The following is an 18,330-nucleotide window of genomic DNA, read 5'->3' on the forward strand; positions in this document are numbered from 1 at the left end:
GGACAGAGGGGCATCTTCTTGGAGAAAAGGCAAACAGGATAGTAGAGCCATAAGAAGATGACAAAAATGAATATTTTACTCCTAAAAGAAAAAAAGAAAGATTTAGAACCAAAGAAACAAGAAATCTAGGAATTTTTTTCTAGTAAGTTTTCCTCCCAGAAAGGGGAAAGATGGAAGGAAAGAGAGGTTAGGACAGTAATAGGTCTAGTGAAGTTTTCTGGGGTTTCCTTCTTTCATAATTCCTGAACAATGCTTGGAAAAATTTTGCATTTAAACCTTTTCCTTTGTAAAACTATGGCAGAAAGTGAGGCACTCCCCCAGACCAACAGGGATGTAAACTTTGAGCTATTCAGGATTTTGTTGAAGCTTGCAATCCTGCCAAATATGGAAGAGTTAAGAAAATGTAAGCTGTTTCTTTGTACAAATCCCACGTCAAGCAGAACCGCAACACTGTTGCCGTGCACAGCCAGAGACAGGTACCTCTGTGCTTAATCCATTGGGTTTATTCTCCCAAAAGGAATTCTCTGCTCCTTGATAGAACACTAATCTTCCATAATCTTACAAGATCAGGTTACCTGTTTATGCCCAGAAACTGTCTCTATCCTTATCCTAGCTTGCTTTCATGTCTTCTCCCTTTCTGAACAAATGCATTGTTTTGTGTCTGAGCAGGGGCTTACAATGTGTTTTCTCTTGTGAGTGGTATTGACCCAAAGGCATTTAGTACACCCTTCACTCAGACTCTGAGCAACATTTAGCATCACTTAGAAAAGGATGGCAATAAAATCTGTCACCCACAGCCAAAAAAAAAAAAAAAAAAAAAAGCTAAACCTAAGACAAACTCCAAACAAAATAAAATTATGAAGACACAGAGATCAGCACATCTCCTTATATTTACCTGGAGGGGAATTTAAAACTACAGCACGTTTTGGAATGAATGAAAGGAACACAACAGAAAATGCAAAGAAAGTAAAGTTCCTTATAGTGTTAATTTCCCTGACTGCTTTGCACATGCTTTGAGGAAGATGCAGGGCAAATCGTTTCAAGATCACAGCATTCTGAGGCAATAATGTAGCTCATTTTGTCACCACTACAGATGGCAGGCTGTAATGAGCCCACGTTAATGACTACTATAGATATTCTATACACAGATATGCAATGGTGCGCTGTGAGATGTTGGCAATGAAAACAAATGCTGAGAGCCTTGGCCTCATTTCAGGTTTTGTTACAAGCACAAAACTCAGACCCAGTTTGCTCAAAGGTGGACATAAGATTAGTACATTCAGGAGAATTTGGTCCAAATTTAAAAAGCAAACACCTATTAATGGGTTTGTACCAAATCATTTCCTCTCAGATAAAACCAGGTGAATCTCACAGTTTTTTTTCTTGAACTGCCACATTCATTTTTGGGAATTATCTGACCGAACATAAATGACAAAACTGGACACCACAAAAACTGGAACTCAGAAGCACACCTGCTTGGATTGCTTTTAGAGGTCACAGAGACGTCCTTTTAGCATATAAAGCCACACAGAATCTTGCATAAACATGCATTTTAACTACATACAGGCAGGGCCCCGAGCACACCAATAGATCCTACCTGCACCTGCAGCCTCACCCAGGACCTGCACCCACACCATCCAGCAGTGTAATCTAAACTCAGCCCACCCATCCAGCAGTGTAATTTAAACTCAGGCCTAAGCCGGCAGTCCTGGCCTGAGCCGTGTCACAAGTATACCTGTTCCCTTTCTCACACCTGAGCTGCTGCTGTTTACACCGCCCACAGTGACCACAGACCTGTCACCTTACTCCCACCTGATGGTGGCTGGACTGCTGCTGTTACCACTCTGCTCTTCCAGCTCAAGACTGAAGGCCAGGTTTGAGCTTAAATAAGGCTCCTGAATGCCCACGTGAGGGTGGAGGTCTCAGATGAAGCTCATCAGCACAATTAAGGCTTATTGGTATACTCAGGGCCCTGACATATCCAAAATATGTGAAAGCTGGAAAAAAAGCCAAACAAAACCCAAACCAACTTGTACTGCTTATAGTCTTTCCAAAGAAGGTATTTCAGTGACAGCCTCCAGTCCAGGGAAGATAGAAAATGGCACCGTCTGGGGATGGGAAATTATTTTTCTCTTTGAAAAAAGTCTAGCATTTCCAACAGCAGTTAGGTGAAATGTGCTATAGAAATGCCTCTGACTCAACAACAGGCAGGCAACCTGACAAAGGATGTGCAATTACACATTTGCATGCAAAGCTGAAGCTACATTTTCAGCCCGTAGGTCACATCAAAACAAACACTACTTTACTTCTTCCTGAAGTAGGAGATGAGTGAAGGCCATACCATGTTGGTATATGGCATCTCCAAGAGCTCTATCACATGGAAGAATCAAATTACATTTGGGTTGACCAGCTATGCTTTGTGGAATGGAAGCAATTCTGAAGGACAAGAATTTATCATATGAAGAACTGGCATTTGGGATTAGTAAACGAAGAGGGATCATTTGAATAAACTACCAGATGGGAAACACACTCGTCATTAAGGTCCCCTTAACCAGCTCCAGCTCAAAGCTAATCTGAAAAAATGGGTTTGGACACAGCACCAAGAATCAACATCAGTAACTCAGGTAACAATGGCCCAGGAACCAGCTAAATTAATCTGATGCGAGGATTATAAGGGTGTCTGATGTCATAAAGTTCTAATGGAGGAATTATTGACCTTGTATAATTTCTGTCTGAAGGGGTGATAAACTAATAATTTGTCACAGCCACAGGAGCAAAATTAAAACAATGTGAGAGTACAAGCTGAGAAGCTTGGTACAGCTATGAAAATTCATTGCCTTGATATTAAAGACATCTTCCACTGCTCACTGTGAATAGTTTCACAGAATCTTGTTATCCTTTATTGAGCTACTGAGTGGGAGTGATTCTTATCTCTTTTCCAGTATCCTTACAGTGATGTCAACCTTTTCTTGTCAATGGAAATAGTTCTGATTTACTGCTTAACCAGTATAAAAACAGATGCACTAACTTTCCAGAAATGATATCTATATATTTGTAACATGGGCAAACAGAAAAGTTGTTTCTTTTTCAAGCTGCCACAATTTATTCCCAATAGGTATAAGGCTAATGGACAAACTTCTTAGACGCTACCTGAAATCCTCTTGGGGGAACTGCTTTTTCAATGTTAGCATCACTGTGTTTCAAAGAGTATGTTGTTCATAAAGCACACTTTTCCTGCTGCAAAAAAGCTCAAGACACTTAAGCCCTGCCTTTTACCTGAAATATCCCCCAAATATTTGTAGTGCCTCCTGTATAATAATAGGTTTTCTATATGAGACCCATGTTATACACAAAAAATACAGTAATTGGGGTTTATTATCTTAATAATTGTAAATTCCCTCATCTAATTGTGGTTAATTTAACATGTCTCTGTAATGCACTCCTAAATTACTAGTTTATAAAATAAATAAAAACAAAAACCAACCAAACAAAAAAAATGCAAAAAAAACCCCAAACCATGCTGATTCCAGGTTTCCACACATAGCATTAATTACCTAGGAATGTCTCTGAGACTTCCTAGAGCAGATTTTTCACAATTTCTTTAGTATCCCTGTACAGACGTTTTAAACATACTGTAGCTACTCCAAGTTCATCATCCTTGTAAATTACACAAACCTTGTAATTGATATTTGTAAGCACGGAAAATCTGGAAGTGAAAAGAAATATTAGATGGCCTCCTGCTTTTAGCTCACAGATCTTCCACTTGAACAGATGGACTGAGAACTGATGCTATAAAGAGATGCAGATCCCCTCTCCACTGAATCCTGGGGAAGTGACTGAGAGTGCACACAGCCTAGTCGTATTCTCTCCGTATGCTTATTTGTTGCTTAGGGAGATTTACTTGTGAGTCATGCAGTAAGCAGAACTTGGGGGGGTGTAGAAAATGGAATTGGGAAAACAAAACTATGCAAAAAAAACTTAAAGGCCTTCCTAACAGAGTAGAAAAATTATTGTAATGACTAGTAAGAGCATATGCAAATACCCAGTAAGCCACAAACTGAAAGGTATAACTAGATAATTCAGATATTAAAGTGAGTTCTTTCCTCCCTCTCCCACCATCAGTGTGAGAGCCAGAAGCCTAGATCCTGAATTTGCTAAATAAAACTGTGTGCGTACACACACACACACAAAATTGCACAGCTCAGTATATTCTGGACACAGATAACAACTGTTAGGAAGCAGAATGTAACAGGCAGAATATTTAATGTATGTCACAGTGTAGTGTAGAATCTGAGCATCTCTTCCACTTCCTATTTCTCTTGTGGTACCAGAGTCCAGTGTTCTCTGACAAGGTTCTTTTAGATATTCCATACTTGGAGGGTGCAATGTCTAATAATTAATTTACTTATTTAAATACAGCTGATGTTGCAGAGGATTTCTGATTTAGCAAAATAATAAAAAATACACTGAATAACATAATGTAACCATAACTTACACTTAGAAAAATATATAGCATTTGTAATACACAGTTTGATTGCAGTCCTAATGTGATTCCCATTACCAGTCTCTATGCTCACCATCACAACACTGGGCATCCATACTTGCCAGGAATGAATACGTGGCTTGAAGCCAGCTCAAACACTTTGCTTTCTTCAGTTTTTATATTCTGTGTTGGGCTGAGCAACATATTCACTCCCCACATGCTGGTCTGGCTAACTCAGGGAGACATTCACACTCTTTTAATGAACTCAGGGAGTTTATCTAAAACAAAGGTCATTTTACAGACACCTTTGTGCTGAGATAAAGTCAGCTTATTGTAACAGTTGTAGTCAGTCATATCCCTGCACTGTTCCCTGGGCTTCACAGGCACATCGCTGTGGCCCATCTTCCTCTGAGCCTTCTTCCATTTCAAGGGTGTACTGGTCAGTCACACAGCTCGCAATCCCTGTTTCTCAAGATACGCAGCATCACTTTCTTCTGAACAAGTTGAAATATGGGAGGGAGGCTGGGCAGCTTCCACCCTTTCTCTCAGGGAAAGAATGACATTATCTTGAGTGAAAAAGTATTTGTATCTGCTTCATCAAAGAAAGAGTACACAGCAGATCCACAATTTACACTTTAAAGAGTTTATCACCCATTACAGTGAACGGTTCACACATCCAAAACCTAGTTTGTGCCAGCTGCAGACCTGGAAAGGTGTTGCTGGACATCAGGTATCCTTCAGCCACATTGTGACTTAGGTCAGAAATATTTTTTCACAACCACGACAAATCATTCTTGGTAAAATAAGGTTGTTAGGGCTATGACTTTCAGACTTTTTAGGGCTATGTCTAATACATTTGAGTCTTAACCTAGTTGTGTCAGGTACAAAGAGCACAGATTTGAGGACAGCAGTAATACCGATTGCTGAACAAACAAGTTATGCACCAACAGAAGCTATGACCACGTAGTGGCAAAAGCTCTTGTATACATCTCACCGTCACTAGCAGACACACCTTCTAGCATAAAGCACTTTTGTGCAACAGCAGAAAACTGTAGGGGCTTTCACCACTACACCTTTTCCAGTGTCTTTGTTTGCCTCCAGCTACTGCAGAGGTTGCTGACAGCCTCTCTGTATCTCAAGGTGAAAGCACACAGGTGAAGGAAAACAAGACTGCCAGATACCTCTGGCACTCTCACAGGCAAATGTAATTCACAGAGAATGACCATGACAGTATTACTGCATGTGCTTTTGTGAGTAGTCCCACTGCAGACAAGGTGTCTACTCAAAAGAGTGGAGTTAGTTGCAAAATTTGACAAATATCTATTTACACTTGGAAGTCAGTAACAGAACAGTTAGGAGAAAGCTCTGCAATCAATTAATTTTGTACCATTCCAGAACTCAAGCTAAAGAACACACCAGTTGGGTTGTACCAGTGTTGGAGGCAAGGTCTACCCTATAGCAGCTACAAGCCTGATGGGAATGCTCTAATTGTCCTCACTGAGGCCCTAAACAGCGCCAGGCATGGCTAAGGAAGGCTTCTCTTTGTCAGTAGCAGTCCCTTGGACTATGACCCCAGAAAAATCCTGACAAAGCTTAAATTGTACCACTTACAAGGTATAATGCAAGATGCAGCTCCTTGTTCACCCTAATTTTATTATCTAGGACAATGGCAATTGACTGATGAGCTCTCAGGACTAGCCTGATTTAGGAAGTTGTACTGGTCTGTATGAAGGAAGAGAAATTATATGACTTCTTCCTGCTGGAATTCATGTATGGATGGGGGGTGGGGGTGGGGGTGGAGGGTGGGCAGGAAAAAAGAAAAAAGAAAAAAGGAAAAAAGAAAAAATACTTAACTGAAAGGCAAATGATCCATTTAGAGAAGAGCAAATTATATGTATGCACATCAGCGGGGCCTGAAAAGAAACAGTCTTGACCAGCAGTATATAAACACTTGGGCAGAGGAATGTTATGTTGATAAAAATACTGAAAGAAGTACTGAAATTTAGTCCTTGGCTCATTTATATATATATAGTATATTCCAATTCCCTTTGATCAGCCACACTCTTCAAGGTGTAGTTGTGATGGTTTGAGGCTTTTTCCCCAAAAATCCATGACAAAGCAAGCAAGTTACTGAATCACAGTCTTAGAAACTAGTAACTACATACTGGTGAGTTTGTGCCAGCCAAAGTACATAAAACATAACAATTGTTCTTTCCCCACCCACTGGCCATTTTCCACATTCCAGGTTTCCTTCTCATTTCCATCCTCCTTCATATTTCTTTATCTATTGCTACTGTTCTCTTAATTGTTGAGGAATTTGTCCAACTTCCTTGAAAAAGTCACCTTCTTTATCTCCTCCATTGGTTTTGATCTCACTTTAATTGTCAACTCTTCCTACCCTTGTGACTGTCATGTACTTGATTTTTTTTCCTCCCTTCTTTCAAAAAACTGTTGTTTCCGCAATCACCTTTTTTTTGGAAAAGCTTCCTAGAGTTTATCAGCCATGACATTACACCAAACCAGTTATTTGTTAGACCAGAGTTTAATAGGAGAAACTGAGCTCTGCTATTTATACGGTTGGATTGTTTGGATATGGTCCTGTTGTTTTGTTGGTTTTTTTTAGTTCTAGACTCACAAGGACATAGTAGCCTATTAAATGCTACAGAATGACCTGGAAAGCCTATTAAAACATTCACATTGTCTACTATATCGTATAAAGCAGTTTATAACAACTTCTTTCCTATAATATCTGAGTGTCTTATAATCAGTATTACAGCTGTACTTGTAGCATGCAGCATGGCATATAGCAAATGAATAGCCCTGTTTTACAGCTAAGACAGATACAGCTCTATATGCATAAAAGAGCACGCAGCAGCTTTTAGGTATGCAAGGCAGGCTATTTGAGACTCTGCGTTCTATGGCAGCGGGTTAGTGACCCTGTGTGCCAGGACTATGTCCCCACTGGCAAACAGATTGTTTTCTGACAGGGCTCCTAAGACACCTGCATCTCCCTACAGACTGTGATGGACCACTGGAGACCAGCGTACAAGGAATGCTACCCAGTGAAGCTGACTCAATGATCAGCTTTTGTCTGGTTTGCTCCTGGAGAAAAGGCTATAGGAACATGCTGTGTCTCCTCTGTTCCCTGTTGCAGCTATTATGACAGTCATCTCATTTCAACTAAATTTTTTATAGCAGAAAGATATCTCAAAAGAGCATTTCCTGCTGATTTCAGTCAAGTTGAAAAAAGAAGTATGTCCTGAGACCTGATTCTGAGAAGACTTATATCACTGTATCTCCTCATTAGACACCAGGGAATGTGCAGAAAATTTATAAATGCCCAGCCATAGGAAGGATTCATGCTTCTCAGGTACCAAAGGAAGAGCAACATAAGATACTTGTGCAGGAAACTGTAGGATCATACTCCATAAGGAATGAGGTTTTACTAGTGCCAGTACCCAAATAATTGCATGGTTGCAACTGGTGCCTGAACAATTAAAAAATAATAATAATAATTCAGAATAACTCAGAATTTAAATTGTAGCTTATGAGGTTCTCGCTGACAAAACAAAACATTCATCCTAAAATCAAAATATTTTGTGTCAAGCTGAAGATAAGCTTTCTGATTTTAAGACATTTAAGAGAACACACTTTCTTATGCACATCTAAATTCATGGCAAAAGTGGCAACTTGGAATTGTGCTTTGTTTTGAAACCATTTGCCTGTTTTGATCCTAACTCAGTAATTATTTTTGTTCTACTTGAACTCCCTTTTTCAGCAAAATCCCACTGGTCTTTAATTTTTGTAAAATTGTATTCCACATCATTTAAAAAAACCCTCAGTTCTGAAAAAAACAATTCTCATACATTCACTACTGCCTCACTGGCCAGTTTGTCTTATAGATTGAGACAAAAAATACCCGTGGAACAACTCTAGTGGGTAAAAAAATTGCCAAGTTCAACCTTCACATTAGGAAACAGGAAAACAGAATGAGATTTTTGGATGAGCTTTTCAATGTGCATTCTTCATCCAGTGCTACCACTTTTGCTTTAGATCACACAGAGGCAAACATCAAAGTCAGTAAAATCTCTCATCTTTATCTCCTGCCTTGTTTTTCTTTCCTCTGTTCACAATAGCAGCCCCCCTCAGTGTGGGATAATTCCCTGTAAAGATCTGTCTTGCTCCCTGGTCCTGTGTTGATTTTCTCTTTTCACACCACAAGCATCCCTTGAGTGGAATAATGCCCTGTAAAAGCTTAATAGTATGTGCTGCATGTTACCTATTTATGTTTTGAATTCCCCATATATTCTGAAAAAGTCTTAATTTCTAGAAAAAACTGTGCATATAAATAGGTGGTATTCTGTATAAAGCACCACTAGCAGTAAGTACTTGAACTGTTAGAGGCTGAGAGACAGGTGTACTAAGAATTTGAGGACAGACATTCAAATACTGTAGGTACACACAGCTCACACCTACTCTCATCCCAGTTTCTACAAGTAATAATAAGCAAAAATTAAACACAGTTGTGCTTACCCCACCCAGAGTGCAGGGGAGAAAAGAAGAGGATTTGATCTGGGATGATATTTCTATCTGTTATCTTCTCCAGCCTGCTGTTCAGGGAACAGAAAAATTAAGTTGCAGGGCTGTACACAGACAGCTCTCCATAATGTAGAGTAGCAGGAAGCCTGGATATGGTAGATAATGCAAAAGCATGAACAATATAGGCACTATATTCTGCAGAACACAGTGCTGAGACCCCAGACAAGCTCAGGTCCGCAAAAGCTGCTTAGCTCCTGCTCAGCTAGTTCTCATACTGTGTTCATTCCACTGCTTTTTCCCATTCTATCAGCACTATGCATGCTCATTTTCTTTTTAGCTAAAACCCCTTCATCACCCACAAGTGCAAAAAACAAGTCCCAGCAATGCTGGAGTTGGATGATCATTTTCAGTTACACGTTACTGCTTTACATATTTTCTGTGGCAAATCAACATTTATTCAGAAGTAATTTTCTGGTCTCAACTAATGAGCAATGAGTGTGACAAATACTGCTGTTAGTGACTGTGCTTTTTGAGGCAATTTCAGAGTGCATGATATCTGTGGGAATAGCCAAGCATATTTTGTTTCTCGTACATATAACTTCAAGTCCCAGTGATAAAGTCCCATTAAAGATATCCTACCCTCTTGACTGGGGTTTTTATCTTTGCTAATGTAATGCTAGTGGCCCTATGCAATATGGATGTCCTTGGACTGATTTAATTGGGCGGAAACCTTTGAAATATGCCACAGGCTAATTCTCTTTGAGGGTTAAAACAATGAATCCCTGTAGAAAATAATATATTAGTGGGTAAAAAGATGAATTAATGGCAGTACTCAAATATATCTCTACAGCAACCAGAACAGCTGAATTAATAACATACCAGGGTTTTATTATGGCTCGAGAATTACAGCTATGATGACACTATGAGTAGCTCAGCCTTCCCCTTTATTGGACCTTTGTAGACATGGTAATCCTTTGCCCCTGGAGAATTTGTTCTCTCATGATGATCAAGCAAGGTTACTCCATTTACATGATCATCTCCTCCCTTAACCATCTCTCTCTCACATGAATTTCTCCCCCTTCTCCCTTTCTCCCCCTTCAAGTTCACACACAGGTCACACACCAAAGTATCTGTGTTATACCTGGACTCGTGCAAATCAGTAGCTTTGAATTTCATTGCCCTAACTTCAAATTCATAGTTTTCAAGGGAATAAATGAGCTCTCCTTCTGCTGACAAAAAGTTTCTTGCAATAAATATAAAGGCATAAAAAAATCCTTCTTAAGTAATACTAAGAAATCAGGATGGAAACTCTCCTGTCACGTGCCTTGGTAAGAAGCTGGAATGGTTCTCTGTACAACCAGTGTAAATCTGGTATCCTTCATCTGGAGTAACAGTGGGCAGGCTGCACCTTGTGTTTCTATTCCTTTAATCTAATTGTCCAACAGAGGCCTCCTTGTGTGCTTCTGACACCAGAATATTTATCTTAATGTACTTTTTTCTGCAGCAAGAGTTTCAGGAGAAAAAATCCATCAGCTACAGCATTATCTTCAGTTGGCTAAGTGCTTCCTTGATTGATACGAGTGCCATCTTGTATCACAGAACCAGGGAGACATTTTTACCAGTATGTCTAGCTCTTGCAAGCGCAAGATGAGGCCATTGAATACTATACACATCTCCTAATATTATTTCTCACTTCAGTCAAAAACTTTATGTTGTTTGCGCTACAAAAATTGGTTCAAGCACCAAAAAAACCCAAACAAACCTCAAGAATTTTAAGAGGATTTGATTAACTTGAGGGACCAAACGGATAAAAGATCATTTACTATACTTTTAAAATCTCTTTATTTCAGTTTGCTGGAGAAAACAAGGGCTTTGGGTGGGACTAAGAGGACCTGAGATTTCTTGGCCAGTTGTTTGGGTTTTTATTTTTCCCCAGGTAATTTTTCTAGTTAGTAGAGGAAGCATTGAGTGTATTTAGAAATTTGTGTAACTACTTTTGATCAGCTCAGAATCAGAGCTGCACAGGGCTGTAGGCAGAACCACCATTCAGCTTCCAAATGCCTGGAAGAACCTGACAAGAAAGGAGGACAAAGACCTGCAAAAAGCAGCAGAGGCAATGGTGGAAGGAAATGAAAAGAGGAGGCAAGGAATTTAGTGTGGTAGCTTTACTTTAAAGCTAAAATTACTTTCCACTGCACTCAAACTCTTTTTACCACACATAATGATCACTTGGCCACATCTCTAGATATTTCTATTCTGTTTCATAGACATTTCCTGCAGATGGGGATTAGGCCATTTCAATCATGACCTGTTCACATAACAATTACTCAGGCAAAAGAGCTATTAAAATCAATGGGAGAGTTTGGCCCATTTAGAGAATGCAGAATAAACTCTATTACTGCTGGCATTTACCTAAATCTATGTTGTTACGGGTACTGAAAGGCGTCTTTTACTGTGCAGGGTTTCATAGAGGATAATTTCATCTTTAAAAGACTGCTATGTTAGGAACAGATCAAAATTACTTTGGCAAAAGCAATGCCTAGAGCTCTCAGGGTGAGAGCATGGAGCTTGGTTTGGCTCCAGACTTTTTCAGATATCCTTGTGCCACCACTAACCTCTCTGCACCTGGATCCCCACCTGCCCTATACTGGGTTTGCTTACTTATTGGTCCTTCTTCAGAGAGGAAATGGTGTTCGTCTACACTACAAGCAGGTATGAGTTTGAAGCATGCATAGACGTACCCAAACTAACACCTACAGGAAAAACAGACCTAGTGGTAACAACAGTAGAAAAAAAGCCACAGACAAATGCAACAGCTAGAAATTAGTAAATCAGTTACTTCAGACTAGAACTAAGCCATATATTTTTAAATAGATAAGCTAATTAAGTCATTAGAAGACATTACCAGAGGAATGTTTTAGTTTCTCAGTCAGTTAAGTCTTTGAACTCTCTACATTTGAATATGTTTCCAGTACATTTCCCCATGTACAAATCTTTTCAGATGCAGTATCACTCAAACTGAAGTGGTAATCTTCATGCCAAAATTGCTAGTTTGGGTGCTCTGACCTACATCAGCACAATGCCAGGTACACATTAAAGAAGGTCTCCTCTTACTTCAGAAACTGGGAATTTCCTAATTAATTCCTGAGTGAAGTTCCAGAGACCAAGTAGGAAAACACGCTATCAAAAAAATTCCGGTCAGCTTTGTAGATTGACACTGCATCATATTTTGTATAACTGTCTGAATTCAGGGTGTTTACGCTAAACACCACCTTAGTAAACCTCCTTACCAGTCACTTACATCCATACAAGGAAATACCTCATTTAACTTTGCAAATAGATATATGCGAGACTGAAAAATCACATTAGAATTGATAGCAACAGGCCAAACAGAGAGATAGAGGGGGAGAGAGAACACAAGAATTGTCGCTCATTTGAGATAGGGCAAAAATGTCATCCTTTGCTGTAATAAATACTGCCTGTGTCAAAGCAATGCAATTATATACCTTGAGCAGAAATGTGAGTTATTACGAATCTGCCCCAGGCCAGTACGCTATGAACAGTGCATTGTCAGTGTGTGAGTGTAGTAGGAGCCGGTAATCTTCAGAGATTACAGGTGAGGGGGCAGGCCTGCCATCTTAAACTAACAAAATGCATGTTGTCTTTAGCTTACAGTTCCTCACAAACACTACCCTACATTCATTTTCAAGCCATTGTAAATTGGACCCTCAAAATCAGGTTTTCTTTGAGGTCTAGAAGTTGAGTTATTGACACTCCTTGGGGGAACAGGCTACTAAACTTTTGCATCGGAGTAATCTGGAATGTTTTGCGTGCTGTTTTCCGATCAGCTAGTTTGTCTAATGAATGAGATGTGAAATGAGTTCCTAGGGCTCAGGAGAAAGCTGAAGAAGGATTTCTCCATCTCTCTGAAACGCATAGCATTAACCCTGCATACGCTATTGCATGTCACTGTGTAACAAACACCTAGAGAAACCAATCCATCACCAAACCTTCTGCAAAGCATTAGCAGCCAAAAGCAATGGAAAGGGCAGGATGACCGAATTCCAAGAACTTTTAAAGAAAATAAAGTTTGACACACTAAGTTTTTGCCAGCATAACAGTGTCTGCTGGTGTTCTAAGGCTTTGTGCTGAAAAAAAGTCCCATACAAACACAATGCAAGATATCCCTAGGGCTATAGGTTGTTTTCATCCCAGAACCATACACAAGATACTGGCGAATGCACTTTTTTGCTGGTATAAAGAGTCCACACTAGGTCTGTTTACCTGTGCAGGCATGTCAGTATTGCTAAAAAACACTGAAGGTGCTTGAAACCACAGTCTGAACCTCTTCCACAGCTAAGTCATTGCAGGAACTGAATAAGGACTCAGATTAAAGAAAAGAAAAAAAAAAAAAAAGTTTCTCAGTTGTAAACTGCAAATGCTTTGTCACGTATTTGCATACATAAATGTAGAGCAGAGCATGTGGGTGCCACCCTAATATAAATGTTCTTATAAGCTATAATAACATCATATTTCCATATATAATGTCCCATATATAAGCACTGAAGGGTTTCTCCCCAAATTCCCAGGCCTGCCCCTACCAGCCAAGCTAGGCTCTTTCCTTCTCATGCAAATGTTGTATAAAAAGGGTGTGAGCAGAGCAGGGAGCCGTAGTAGAAAGATTCCCCAGGCCAAACTGGAACTTCACTAACATCCGTGACAACCCTTGGCGTTATGCCTGTAAAGCCAACCTCTCTGCTATGCAGCTGAAGGTGCATACTGAGTAAGAGAATGCAGGACCTGCTACTGGTTCTCTTCCTAGAGCCAATAAAATTGACAAGGGTGAAGAGTTTAGAGAATTCACGGACAACTCAAATGAGGGAAGCCATCAGATGTGGGAAAAGGCTTATTTTTCTAATTGAACAGGATGAAAGAAGGCTTCCAAAATGGCATAAGCTTTCGGAGAAAAGGGAGGAAGCCAAAGCTGGCATTACTGTTGCCTCAGGTATCGTCCTTCTCTCCAATTACCAAAGATACTGTTATCATCAAATGCCATCAGTCATATTTATGCATTGATATTTCTAGATGAGTAAGATGCCCCCCTTTCTGGGCTGTATAAAAATCAGATTATATCTGCACAACAGTATAAGCATCTAAAATGTTTCCCAAACAGCAGAGGGATGACTACTAAAATGTATCAAAATCATTTATTGAAACAAATCTCCATCAGAAGCATAGCATTCAGAGCCAACAGTGATCAGCACTTTAAACAAGTGTAAGCAACAATAACTGTAGCTGCTCAGTAGGTTCCCAGTATCTCAGCTTCACTCAAAGTTCGTATTAAGGATTCTCCTGTGGCTCACACAGTCTTAGTATTTAGCGAGCTGCATTCTGATACAGAGCTTAAGAAGAAACAAATCCCACCACTTTGTGAGCAACTCTGAAACCAAATCCTTCGAGTATTATCCACTGTTTGAACTCTCTCACCACATAGTTCTTCAGCAAATAGCCTTTGTTACTAAAGTCACAGTTAAACAGTGTTCCTGTTTGTCATTTACACTCCATAGATATAAAGAAGTATAGATAAAAATCTGTTAGTACTGTATGGCACCCAACCACCATTCACTGGCAGTAATTAAATCCTGCTGTAAAACTGCTACAAATATTTCTCAAAAGCAGGAACAGATGTTTTTTTGCAACCAAGCAATGACGAAAATCTGACAAGCTCCATAAACCAAAGATGTGGGCACTTCAGAGAAAACTTCCTCTATGATTTTGTTACCATGCTGTCTCAATTTGCCAGCAATATTACAGAGATAAAACACGACCATTTTCTGGTATTATTATTCTTGTCTTTAGTAACACAATAAGTGTCAGGGGAACTGTGGAGGAAAAAAATAATAATCACAATAATGAGGCACAAGGCTTACAAATTTACATTTCTGTTTCCAAACCATAATAAATTAGCACAATCACTCAGACATAGTTATGATTCACAAATCATAATCTCATATGGCTTTTATAAACTATGATTGTCTAATTAATATCGGTACTTACAAACATCTCCTGGCTACTCAGTGCTACATTTTTGGGGGGAGGTACTGAAATTCAATTACAGCACATGAGATGTTCTGAGCTGTGCCCAAGCTGTGAGACAGTTAAATGTATTTGAGATGCGGTGGGGCAGTACATACTGCATTTTACTGGTTTAGGTTTGCTGCAGAGAGAACCTTAGTCTTTCCTTCAAAACATGTCACTAAGCCACCCTGAAGAATTGCTTTACAATAAAGCAAACCTCCCCTCCAGTTCCAGAGTGTGTATGTTCACCATGGCGTTGTCATGATAGCTTGTCAGTAGGGTGAGATGAAGAGATCTATTTGATCTGCAGGGATGTAAATTAATAGCAGATACACCATGTTCAATCAAGAGTCACAGTAGTGACTGAAAAGCAAGATTCTCAACCAAGCTGGCTTTAATCCAGTGAAATGCAGTTTAAACAAAGAAGAGGAAGACACAGATCAGCTTTTCAAGAATGCTTAGCACCCGCAACTGAGGTAATATTTTTAAAGAAACAGCTCAGATGCAAGATAGGCACCTGCAAAAACAAATGCTTCTGCTCGGTGTCAAGAATTTATGAAAACTGGGTCATTTGGACTAAATGTCTTAACAGCAGCTGAGCCACTTAGAAAATCTGACATGTAAATTACAAGGAAAATATAGTGCCTGTATAGGCTCTTTACTGAAAAGCATGATGACACCAGCTATCATTTATTTAAACTAGTGCATTTCATTATGTCAGTGCGATTGCTACCCTGGTACATATCTTATTAGTGCTTATTTATTATCAATGTTAAGGAGGTTAACTGCACTGTTATTTCCTCTACTACTGGGTTTTATTACATGTCTGAGGCACAGAGTTTTGACTAAGCTCAGGCAGCAAAGGAAGTAACACAGGCTGTGGCTTAATAAAAAATATCCTCTAAAGGAATATAGCAATCAGGTAGGGAAAAACAAAGCAAATTTCTTTTGAGGAATATCAACAGAGGAAACCTAAAGCATCCGGTCTGATGAGAGCTAGATGAATAACCCATAAAGGTCATTTATCCAAGAAACTGAGTAATTTTTTTCTGTTGTGAAATATCTGTAGAGAATGTGATCTTTGTTTGCTTGGCAAATTCCCAGTGTTCTTTGATTTAACATTATGGGTTGATTCCTATCAGTTGCCGTGGAAAGTAGTTTCTCATTGTACAAGTAACATTAATTAGTTGCTGCCTGGTCAGAAAAGTTACCTTGTACTACTGCTGATCTATCATTGCATGACCTCAAAAGCACTTCCACTACTGATGCTCATAGTCAATTGGAACATACACATGTTTAAAAGCTTTCCCATCAGACCTTCAAACACTTGCCAATGTGATTTCAAAGGAAAATTATATCAATAGGAGTCCATCTCTCAGAAGAAAATCATGGAGGGGGAAAAAAGAAAAAAAAAGTGTTGCATTAGTAGTAGCATTTTTGTGTTATTCATCCACTAAACAGGAGCTCTGGTACAAGAAAACAGTATAACAGTTAAGCTGCCAGCACACAAGTAAAGATACATTAAATAGACCACAAAAATTTGAAAAAATTAAGGAGAATAGCTACAATGGTAATCAAGCTGTAAACCAACAGCTGCAATTTTCTGTGCCTTTCCTAACAGTTGATGGTGAGTGCTACATTTTAAATTCCTTTACATATTGTTAAAATTAGATTAACTCACATAGATTTTTGAAAAAAAAAAAATATAGTCTTCTTAAACAGACAGGAAAGCATGGACTCATTTCACAAAATAAACCGCTTGTTTCTGACACAAAATTATGCTTATCCTCTTGTAATCTCAATTTACATGAGCAGGCTCATCTGTACACACAACAAAAACAGTCACTGGAGTTCCTGCAATATGCAAGCCAGGAGTTGGACCTGATGTTTCTTAAGGGAGAAAAATAAATCCTGGTTCTCAACAGGAAAAAAGGTTTGCTGCATGTTATGAGAGACATCTTGCAGCTTTCTGTGTTTGCTGAGACAGCAGCTAACATGTGACACACAGACGGGGAATCAGAGTAGCCACCTCAGCTGCTGCATGAGGCTTCTGGCTAAACAGACATTTTCCTTTACAATGATACTGGGAACACTGAAGCCTGGAGCGCATCTCAACCAGCGGTTGATACAATGGCTACTTCAGCTGTTGATTTTTACGTAACGTAACACTTGGGAATACATTTGTTGGACTTACTGTTGCACACTCAGAAAACACCTTTTATCTTCACTCCTCTCAGCTTGACTCCTTCAAATACGTGCATACCTATATCCATGGATACATTTTGTATGTATGTCTGTAAAATAGCTCTTACCTTTCAACATCGCTTTCATCAAGTCCTAGGAGGAATATAATCAGGATCAGCCCCCCCCCCCCCCGCCCCAGCCTGAGGAGAGGCACCGGCTGCTGGGAAAAACCCAGCACCCTGGCAGAGGCAGGCAGGCAGCCCCAGAGGGGCATGGGGGTCCAGTGCACCAACCCAGCAAAAATAGCTGAAACAGGGGAAAGAAATTATCCCCTTTGCCTTCAGTTAGTACCCAAGCACGTCGCTGAACACCATTTGCTCCTGAGTGCTGTGGTTCGTTTTGCTGTAGGACTGCTGTGTGATTTCCATGAGCTGGGTCAGTTCTGTGGCATTAATACAGCCTCACAAGCAGCTATTACTTTCAAAAAAATCATTACTAGGCTTAGGAAAAATGCCTTGTGCAGATGAACTCACTGCTTACCTTTCCTTTGTGTTTCACACCCTGCCGGCAGCGTGGATGGACCCTTCCAAAGGGCAGGCAGCGGGTTTTGGAGGGAAGCACCCTCCTGCCCCCCAACAGCTTTTTAACAAAAGCACTCACTGTGCTTGTTAACCCCAAACCAAATAAAATCACCCACTGGCAGTTAAAATACAGGTCACAAAAGACCACAGCACTGCAGGAGGCAGTGGGTCCCCTCACCCCTGAGCTGGGCCCGCAATGCTGTGGTGCCTCAGCGTGGGTCAGCAGCCACGGCCAGCCCTGTGCAGGGCACCCACTGCCACCTTTTGGGCTAGAAACTTTGTTCTCCTGGAGGATAAAAAAAATTCTCTCAATTGCCCCAAATTCTGCTTTTTCCTGTTAAATCAGCCTTTCCATCACCAGCCAGCCAGCGCTGCCCTGGCAGGGTGAGGTTCCTGTGAGGCCACTGGGCTCACGGGCGAGTGGCTGCCAGGCTTGGGCGAGCACCTCGGCCCCCCAGGATGGGA

Source organism: Falco rusticolus, chromosome 13 (assembly GCF_015220075.1).
Source record: "Falco rusticolus isolate bFalRus1 chromosome 13, bFalRus1.pri, whole genome shotgun sequence".
Lineage (NCBI taxonomy): Eukaryota > Metazoa > Chordata > Aves > Falconiformes > Falconidae > Falco > Falco rusticolus.